Here is a 10,731-nt window from a genome sequence, read left to right as displayed (position 1 = left end):
TCCATGCAGGGTAGGTAAAGGATGAGGCAAGGGTACTGAGCCAGAAGAGCAGTTCGGGGTTCTTCCACTCTAGGACCTGCCCACCACATCCCACACCCGAGTCCTGCCACTGCTGTTCCTTTGTTACTGTGAGCTCCCCAGCCCCCTGCCCCGTCTGTGGCTTTGCACTGCCCACAGAGCTTCCTGAGGATGTCCAGAGTGCTCACACGGAAGGAGGTCCACAGACTTTCCTGACACAAACGCAACAGTGTCGAGTCAAATGTCTCAACTGTTCCAATGTGTCTTGTTCTCAGAAAATATTCTGCAAGGATTGTGTAACGCTCTGAAGGATTTCGTGATTCACTGGCAAATGGTCTGCAAGGATTGCGGAAAGAACAGAATTAACAATGAAGTATGGAATGTCACATTGTCATCAGAATCACAGACTTCCTAGATTTTATTAGAAATCTTTGCTCAAAAGCTTTGCTTTTGTAGTTATATATAAGCAAAATTAAATTTTATTGTTGAATGCCAAAAACCTCTAAGGCCATATTTTCTGACTGTATTTTTAGGGATATTATACATTTTTCTTAGAATTATCTATTAATACATATTTATTTAGAAGGCATTTTGGGATCTGGTTGTCAACTTCATATTATATATTTCTGTTCATGCTACATTATGATTTTCTAATACTCTGTTGCAAAGAATTATAATTTATTATTTTGTTTATGTGTGAAAGGGCCTACCTTAAAAATACTTTAAATATACTTGAAGTAAAATTTATTTCATTTTTGAGAATACAAAGCTTAATAAATCTTCTAATCTTTGTAGTTACCTACATTTTCTGTGTCTTTATTTTCCAAAATTTAATTTTAGGATCATGCACACACACACACATACACACACACACAATTTTGCTCCTCATATTTCTAACAATACATCATATATGACGTTGTAGCCATATTATTGGGATGATACAGCTCCTCTTCCAGTTACTTACTCCTTCTCTTAATGTTATCTGCATAGAATAATTCTCTCCTGAATGCAGCCGTTTTGTTCATTTCTGTTTAACGACATTGATGTCTTGGTCTTGTCTCATTGTCAGAACACTGACACACTGCACACTTTATCAGCAATAGTTCAGTATTTTCTTAACTGTGGTGTCCATTTTTACCGTACACTCATTCCTAAATTAGTGCTCACTACTGCAGTCGCCTTTCTAGACGTCTTTACTCTTGGATTTCACCTTTTCTCACTATTAGTTTTTCTTTCAACAACTTGTTACAGATATTTATCTACTTCGCTTTTCAGCTGCTTGGTTTCTCAAAGTATAGAGCTGTCCACTTGAAATTTCATAGACTACTTTTTCATAAAAATGTTTTCACCCTATGTCTTATGCCTTTCGAAGGCAGCCTATTATTTTTTATTCCAGCCACAGAGAACTGGAACTTTGTGCCTATTGTTCTGTCCTTTCATTCATTAGACAATAACTTGTCCTGAGAACAGAATCCCTTAAGAGATGTTTCCTTCCACTGCATAGGATAGAGACCGTCAATGTGGGGAAGGAAGGGTGAATGACTCTGCTCCGTCTGCAGCGGAGGGACTTTGTGTCACAGCTTGTTCACAGTTTGGCAGACCAGAAAGCAGACAACAAACCGTTGGGATTGGCTGAACTCAACTTTCCTGAATTTCCTAAACAGCTCCATTTCTTTTCCCATGTCAACAACAACGACAACAAGCCAAGCAGGAACAGAAAGCACATCTCTCAGTGACCACAGCAGACAGGGCTAGCATCAGTCATAGGGGGCTGTATGATGTAGCTTACGGACCAATTAGAGAGGAGTAGTCTCTGGTACGTGAGCAGCATCCAAGAAAAGAGACTGACGACAAGACATGCTCCTCTCAAAATCTGGCCTTAGGAAACACCACCCGGTAGTCCTGAGGGGACACCACCACACACATGCTCTTTTGAAACAGGACACTTGTTCTGCTGTGAGTTTTCATTATTTCCCCCAGCTTTCCCCAAATTCTCATTTCATGCTACAGACTTTGAGCTTATTTCAGCAAAAACAGAAGCAAGAGACTAGGAAAACATACTCCCGCTATTTTTTTTACCTCCTCTGTTTCATCACGCAGAGGGTTTGTGTTCTCTACGTGTTTTTCTCTCGCTCTAGACACAAGTCATGTGTCCTCCACATTCCCGTCTTAAAGAATGAGCTGTCATTGACAGGAGACTGGCCTTGCTGAAGGGCAGGCAGTCTCTCTGTGTTCTTTGCTCCGGTTCCAATAACATCAATTTCTTTCCCTTCCTAAGGATATTGTTTTTCATTCTCAGTGTTTTCTTTCATTACACTGGAGAAAATTCTGGATAGAAGTGCATTCAAAAGTGAACTGCGGCGACTCTGCCCAGGCAAACTGGCTGTGCTTTCTCTGCTGAGGTCTCCTCCGTGTTTGAGGGTCCTGCATTCTCGGGAGGAAGAGTGGGGCTCAGATACTGTTGCATCATAAAGACCAAGATGATGGCATGTCAGAAACAGAAACGAGGCAGGAAATGCAGGTGATGGTGTTCTAATGAAGCCGTGTTGACGAGTCCAGAAAGGACATGCTGCCAGGCTCCCAGCAAACACATGGGCCTCCTGTTGTTGTCCCTGTAACTACCTCAGTCAGGGTTCCTTGCAATCAAGCATCCTTTGATCACCTGCCCTAATGTGCCGATCACAAGAGGGCTTCATTGTTCTTTAATTCATCAGCACTCACTCTCTGCATTAAACAGAAGTTGTGGGGCATATGTTCTCAGTGTAACAAACCCCTGCCTGCAGGGAGAAGGGTTAGACAACACTGAGAGAGGCCCAAGGCTGATCTTGGGATCCTCTTAACTTTCAGACTTAAATGTTCCCTGCACTGAAAGTTAGGGGAATGCATGCAACTTCTCAAAAGTTCTTCCCCAACATCATGTTGCAACAAGTATTTCCCAAAGAGTATTCGATTGCAAATATATTTACTACTCAAAGAACTGCCAACACAATAACAATTCAGCCTTCTGTCAGGATCCCTGACTGGGGTACCTACGTTCCAGATAGCTGGACATCTGGCTTCAGATTTTGCCTTCTGGGAGTGATGGGTCAGGAGGGCTGGAGCCAGGCTGGGTGGACCTTTGGATCTGGCTAAACTTCCAAAGGCCTCCAAGTGGGCCTGGAATTGGGTCAGGGCTTGGACCAGGCTCAGAGGTGTTGGGGATCACTCCTTATCCCCCACCGTATGAATTCTGTAGAGGGATGGCATACTGTGGACCTCATGTTGGACTGGGCCTAGTGCCTCGAGTTGGCTTGGAAACTTTGCAACCTGAGGGCCAGGCGGGAGCAGGAGTGGAGAACAACTCAGAGGGGGCCTTCCTTGGGCCCTGTGTTCTCTGCCTCTGTGCCATGAAGTTAGATAAAATGGAACCGACTCCCAAGGAATCCCAGGACATGAAAGTCCTGCAGAAGGAACTAGACCAGATCACCAAGCTGCTGAGGCAGAATAAGACACCTTGAGGTACACCCAGGTCGGTATGGGGCTCACCCTGGGCATTCTCTTTGGAAAGGTGTACAGACAGACAACCATCTGACGCTTTAAGGCCCTGCATCTGGGCTTCAAGAGCACGTGCAAAGTGGAGCCCTAGCTGGAGAGATGGGTGGAGGAAGCCGACGACAACAAGAACCTTTAGGGGGCATGCAAAGCAGAGACCTTGTGCAGGTGAGCAAGACAAAACGGGGGAGCACTAAGAACTGTGTGGGGGGAACCTGGAGAACATGTTTCTGCAGTGCCGAAGCCCAACCCGAGGTTGGGCAGATCAGCATCGTCACTAAGCAGCTTGGAGAAGGATGTGGTCTGAGTATATTTCTATAACTGACGCCAGAAGGACAAACGATCAAGCTTTGACTATTCCCAAGGAGAAGGAAGGGCTCTCCCATGCATTCAAACTGAGGTGCCAGCCCTGCCTGGGGATGATGTGAGCTGAGGCAAAGGAAAGGAGGTAGAAGAAGAGAACCTGGAGCCCCCGTACCTTCAGGGTTAAGTTCATTTACGGAGGAGGGATCGGAAGCCCAAAAAGGGTTGGTGGGGGGAGAGGAAGTTCAGTGATTCTGTTGATCTTGAGCCTAACACTCGTCATTTTGTTGTTAAATAAAAAATCCTGGGACACATTTTAAAAATAATAATAATAATTCAGTTATTTTATTTCCTTTTCTGAGATATGTATAACTGTTCTTCAGAACTGTCAATCAATAAGAGATGAACATAATTAACACATTAAGCTAATAAAGAACTTGCCAAAGGCAAATAAACGGCTTTGGTTTGCTCTGGTGATCTTATCACGGGAAAATGTGTGGTTTCGGTTAAGTTTTCAGAAAACCTGAAGACAGTTCTGAACTCTTATTACTCTGAAAGTGAGGGAGGGTTTTGAGAGTTGGTTGTCACATCTCTCTTTAGCTGATGATTTCGAGGCGCTACAATGCTATCCCTGCCAACTTAGATAAGATAAATAAACAGAGACTAGCATTAAGTCTCACAGTGGAGAAAGGCTTAGAGAACTATGCAAGGCCCGCCTCAAATGCACAAAATCATAACAAATTGTGTTTGTACGCTTAAATGTTAGAAACAGCTATGTGCCTCAGAGTTCAGTAAGGCTGGCTGCAAGCGGCTTCTTCAATAAAGGATGGTTCCAAGAGAAACTTTAGCTTTTGGGTTCTCACGCTAGCCTGAGCCTTGCTATCATAGCCAGCTCCTCAAAATAATGTGACAGGCACATATTCCTGCAAGGCACCGTATGAGATGTCAGCCACCTCAAAGATAAAAAATGAGAACCCAACTTGAGTTATCAACCAAGGCTCGAGAATCTAGCTTAGACCTATAATGTCAATCACATTCCTTCCCCGCTTCTGTTCAATTAAACAAATACCCGCAGGTGCTTTCTGCATGGCACATCTGCAGTCTGAAACCATCTAAGTAAGTGCCCTGTGGATGTGAGGCAAATGCACAGCAGTGGAGGTTGTTTATAGAAGACCTGCTTGAGATGGGACCAGTCATCATTCCATCACGGATAGGGATGAGTTTTTGAGGCCCTACTCCTCCCTGAGGAGCCAAAGGTATTAATGGCTACTGGGGAGTGAGAATTATTTTCTCCCATGGTGTAACCACTGTTGAGTTGCCCATGTTCCAGGAAATAGTCAACCACATATGCTCACATGGACAACCCCTAATTAGACTCATGGGTCACACACAAAGAAAGATGTTATTAAAGCAAAGGGGGCACTGTTGGATAGAGGAAGGGTTCAACAGGGGGAGGGAAAAAAGAGGATAATGGAAGGGTGAAATGATTGAAATACATTTTATACATATACTGCCAAAAAATAAGTTTTAAATTTAAAGAAAATATAGGTTAAAGTGATCAAATAAACATTAACCTAGAAGATGCTTTCAGCCTCTTATCTAAGGAAGGAGATCATGACACATATTCAACAGAAGGAATACCAGTCCCTGCCTTGCTGGACCCTTGTAAGGATTAAGTGAAATAATATATATGAGTCGATCTACATGGGGGTAGATATAGGGTGGCATCTAGCTAAAATGGCATGGCCAGACAGGACACATCTACTCTGAGTTATTTTATCTTCCTTATCCTTTCTCATGCTACTATGAGACCAGTGACTTATTGCTCCAAGTCTCAAAGAGATCCAACCACAAAGTCACAAAGTATATTTGCAAGTCATTTAGATCCTACAAAAAAATTTGCAAAGAGATGGGGAGAGACATTTATAAGTAAAAATGTAATAAAAATTCTCCAGTAAGCATTTCCGGGCTTTTTCCAGAACATTTCAGGTTCTGTCCTTCATCTCTCTCCTCACTACCGCTTCCCACCTTCACACTAGACAAAATCCACTCCCTTTGTCTGAGTTCTAACCCTTCTGTGTAGGGGGAAAAATGTGTCCTGCTACTTTAAAGACTGTGGCCCCATAGAAATTACCTCAGCATTTATATTTTGTATACACATTGCTGGCTATTGTTCTGGGGCAGTAGAAAGGTCAGGTAAAGGGCTTTTATCCACTCAGACTTTTATCTGGTGAAAATTAGACTCACTGTATTAAATAGGGATTGATATGGTTCTCCCAAGAAAATAATATGTTCTGCATGATTTGGGACTTAGAAAGAATTACTGATCAAACTTGTTTGGACTTCAAAATGTCACCAGATGACCTCTGTCATTGAATGTCAGCTAAGCTCAGGATTAGAGGAAAGGAATTTCCTCTCAAGAAGTTTGCTCCTGGACTTGTCCATGAAGACTGCTTTTAGCTCAAGGGCTTAGCCTTTCTAGTCTGCCCGTCTCTCTGTGTGGTGTGTACCGTGGGTACTCAATGGTGCATCTATAGTTCTCAGGCTTTACCCAACTCCCTATGGCTTGACAGTATAGAATCATGGTCCCAGAAGCTGAAAAGGGCACAGTCTGTGTAAGGAAACTCTGTTAATTCTTGCTACTTGCACTGTATCCTTTCCTATTCTATCTCATGGAGCCACAGATTTATACCAGTGCTGGACTGAACACCCAGAAGCATCCCCTTCTTCCCAGCTTCATGAGTGCTGGGGCTGTATTCTGTATCTTTTTTTATACAACTAACGATGTTTTCTTTGCATGTTGGTGCTTCTAGACAACATGCAGAAAAACATTAAACAATGAGACATAGTATTAAATTTGGCAGGATTTTGTGATTGGTATGTTCAACAGAGTAAAAATACCTTGTCTGTGACCTTAGAAGAGTCTTGGCACCTGCTGTCCTGTCTTGTTTTCTGTCAGTTTGACAAAAGCCATAATCATCTGAGAGTAGGGACCTCATTTGAGAAGACACCTCCATGAGATTGGATTAGAGGCAAGCCTGAAGAGCATTTTCTTAATTAGTAATCGATTGATATGGCAGGGCTCAGTTCAATGTGGTTGGTCCCACCCTGGACCGGTGGTCCTGGGGGTTCTAGGAAAGCCAACTGAACAAGTAATAAGGAACAAGTCAGTAAGCAATGCTCTTCATGGTCTCCGCATCCACTCCTGTCTCCAGGTTGCTGCTCTGTTTGAGTTCCTGACTGCCTTTGAACAGGATGTCATTCAGGATATATAAGTCAAATAAATCCTCCCCCCACCCAAGTTGGTAGTGGTATTTTATCACAGTAATAATAAGCCTACGACACTGATGAGCCTTTTTCTACTCGGTTCTCAATTCTCCAGAGGTTAGGGTACCAGAAGAAAGAAGTTCAAGTGAACTCTTTCCCCAAGACCTAGGAAAGCCTATATATTCTGCCAGAATTACAGTATCATGTGGAAGACTCAATGAGAAGATGGCATGCAATCAACATTTTCCTCGGGAATTGTGTGAGTCAGTTTCCTGTTGTGAAAAAATGTCGGAGCAAAGCTATTCCAGGGAGGAAAGACAACTGAGACTCCTGAGTCCAGAGGTTCAGAACACCATGAATAGGAGGTGTGGTAGACAAGGAATCTGGAAAGCCAGAGTACAGCCTTCTGCATCTTCCCATTTTATTCTGCTTGGTCCTCTGGCCCCTGTGATGCTTCCACTCATACACATGGCAGGTCTTTCCATCTAGTTCGTCTTCCATGGATATGGCCTTGCTAATCTTAACCCTTCTCAACCCAATCAATCTGAAAATCAAATGCATCATCACAGAGGTCTTTGCAGACTTAATGCTACTTTGTTAGAAAGCAAGGAAATCCACATATCCCTCCACCTAGAGCCTCCCAGCAGCTCCATCTCACCTGCTGGGAAAGTCTACTAAAACTCAACAGCGAAGAACATTCCTCCAGCTTGTCTAGAGTCTCCGAATTCCATTCCTGCTTCATGCAGCTGCTTCCCTTGGCACCCAAGCGAAGCTGGCTCTATCTTTATAATATCAAGATGTTCCTTGTTTCCGATAATGACTATTAATAATAATATTTACATGAACAAGGCTGCAGTGTGCCAAAAGATTTCCATGTGCTTCAGCAGCCGTCTGTGACACATTCAAGGCCAGCTCCGGGAGGACCCAGGATGGTCTTTAAAGAGCAACCAGCTGATACCTGGATGACAGAGCATAGCAAAGGGGACACTTCTTGTCCAGTGGGAAGTGTTAGCATATGGACTGCCAGTTGGAAGGGAGCCCTGTAAGGAATGTGCACTGGCTAAAACCGACAAAAGCAAAACTGGACTACTCAAATTCGACTCTCCAATACTAAAGAAACTGGAAGCCCCCATCTGTTGCCTTTTGGCTACCAATTCCCCTCTTCTGAAAAATCACATTCTTTGTTTCTTTGGGGAAATAGGCTCAACTGAGTGAAATGGTTTCTCTACTAGAAGTACCTTGTACTCCTAGCCACGAGATCAGCAGCGCCCCAAGGGAGGGGGCTAGCCAACCCCTTCCTAATGCACATGAGAATTGTGGAGATGTGGAGCTGGAGGAGAGAGACTGCTTCTGCAGTAGGGCTCTCATCCCTCATGTAATTCCTGCACCTGCCAGGAGCTGCCCGTTTCTCTGCCCCTCCATTGAGTAAGTTCCTTGGTGACTCTTGTTGGGTCTCTGCCTTGGTGCTTTTGTTGTGGTTGTTGTTTAAGCTTGTTGTTTCCTGTAATAGCACATGTGTGTACACATGCACACACACAGACATTCTTGCTTTGTTTTCCCAACTTGCATCAAAAAAAATCTCTGCTATAAGAGGTCCCAGTGTCTTTTGAAATACACTTGGGAAATAGTTTATATACAAAATCCAATATTCTGGTAGAATTTGGGGTCACTACAGAGCTCACAGAGGACACAAGCAGAGCCAGGGTAGCATCAAAAAGTACTACCAGCATTGATAGCTAGACGTGGTGATTTTTAACTGTAGATTATGAAACCCTTCCTTAGAATACTGCCTCCTTTAGACACATAATGAACCAAGAGAAAACAGCAGACTAATCAATTTTGAGGTTTACTTGGAGTATATGTACGCTGTGACCCAGTACTACGTTACTCTATCTTGGGACTGCAGAGACAGAGGGCTGAAGTAGGGTTGGGATGCCCTGAGGTCCTTGAATGTTGAGGGCTCCCTCATGTCCTATTCATGCTCACATGGCACCAAATGTCCCTTCCTTGATTGTATGTGCCTGCAGTTGTCATCCACCATGGAACAGGTAATCCCAACTACAGACCACTGTGATAAAAACTGAATACAATAGAAAAGTGACCAATTCCATATAGCCCCACAGCTAACTCCCCACAACCCAAGACAAGCTATTGCTGTTTTTAAAGAGGAATGCTGGTCCTTCTTGAGAGGAAATCAGTAATGGAATGAAAAGTTTATTTCATTGGAAATAAACATCTTAATTGCTTCCTTGACTGGATAACATTTTGTGTTGATTTCTTAGAAGAAATAAAATATCCAACTTGGGAAACCCACAGCCAAACATTAGGTAGAGCTTGGGGGATTCTGAGGAATAGGAGGAGGAAGAATTATAGGAGCCAGAGGGATCAAGGGTACCACCAAAGAAAAAAATTCACACACAGAGAAGCAACTAAGATGGGCTCAGAGGGACTCACAAAGACTAAACAAATAGCCAAAGACCCTGAATAGAACTGACCTAGGCCCTCTGCATGTATGTTACAGTTTTGTAGCTTGGTTTTCTTGTGGGACTCCTAACAGTGGAAGCAGGGGCTGTCTCTGACTGTTGCCTTTTCCCTTTCCTCCTACTGGGTTGCCTTGTCCAATCTTAGGAGGAGAAGATGGGCCTAGTCTCATAGCAATTTGATATACCAGAAATGATTGATATCCATGGAAGGCTTTTTCTGAAGAGAAATCGAGGAGTAGATAAGGTAGGGGGAGAGGGGAGGTTAGGGAGAGCAACCCGGAGGAGAGGAGGGAGGGGAAATTGATATCAGGCTGCAAAAACATACTGTGTGTGTGTGTGTGTGTGTGTGTGTGTGTGTGTGTCTACATAGTATATTAAATTTCAGTATATATAGACACACACTATATATAAATTAAATTTCAGGATATATATATATATATATCCTGAAATTTAAAGTTTACTTTGGGTCTGGTCTCTCAAATTAGGCATAACTCAACCAATCCCCATCTATGGAGAATATCAAACAATAACTGACATGAATGGATAGAGCATTAGGTTTACAGTGCTACTATAACAAAATGCTACAGGCCATATGGTTAAAAATCACAGTGGGTACATTTTTTTGCTGGAGAGCTTTCAGTAGGTTTGGATTCTCCAAAACCTTCATTCTGGGCTTGCAGGTGCTCACCGTCCAACTGGTTCAGTGTCCATCTGTCTGTCCACAGGGTCGAATATCCCAATCTCCTCCTTTTAAATTTCTTAATTTTAAATTTCTTAAATTTCTTTTTTAGTTTCCGGTATTAACACTCCAGTTATCAGTTGGCCGTAAGCTATTACTTTGTTGCCTATCATTATTTTTGACTTGTTAAATCCATACTACTAACAAAAATTTAATATTTTCATATGAAAACACTATATATTAATATATATTGTAATAATATTGGTGACTATATATACATATATATTATCTTATGACATTTCATCAAAATATATACCATAGACTTATCTATCTCCACCAAAGACTGCTTTTTACTCTCTCATCTGCCATGATCATCTTTAGCTTTTGTGATAACAATGGTTAACATAAATCTAGTCTTGGCAAAGGTTTAAGTTTGTAGAGCAGGATTTT

The 10,731-nt window shown here is 42.7% G+C and overlaps 1 pseudogene; it reads left to right on the top strand.

Annotated features, from left to right (window-relative positions):
* The first annotated feature begins 1,875 nt into the window (after nucleotides 1-1,875).
* LOC119821954 lies at nucleotides 1,876-3,982 on the top strand (annotated as a pseudogene).
* Nucleotides 3,983-10,731: the final 6,749 nt, after the last annotated feature.

The sequence above is a fragment of the Arvicola amphibius genome, chromosome 8, assembly GCF_903992535.2.
Source record: "Arvicola amphibius chromosome 8, mArvAmp1.2, whole genome shotgun sequence".
Taxonomy (NCBI): domain Eukaryota; kingdom Metazoa; phylum Chordata; class Mammalia; order Rodentia; family Cricetidae; genus Arvicola; species Arvicola amphibius.
Note: the sequence above shows the minus strand (reverse complement) of the source record. Positions and strands in the feature narration are given on the sequence as shown.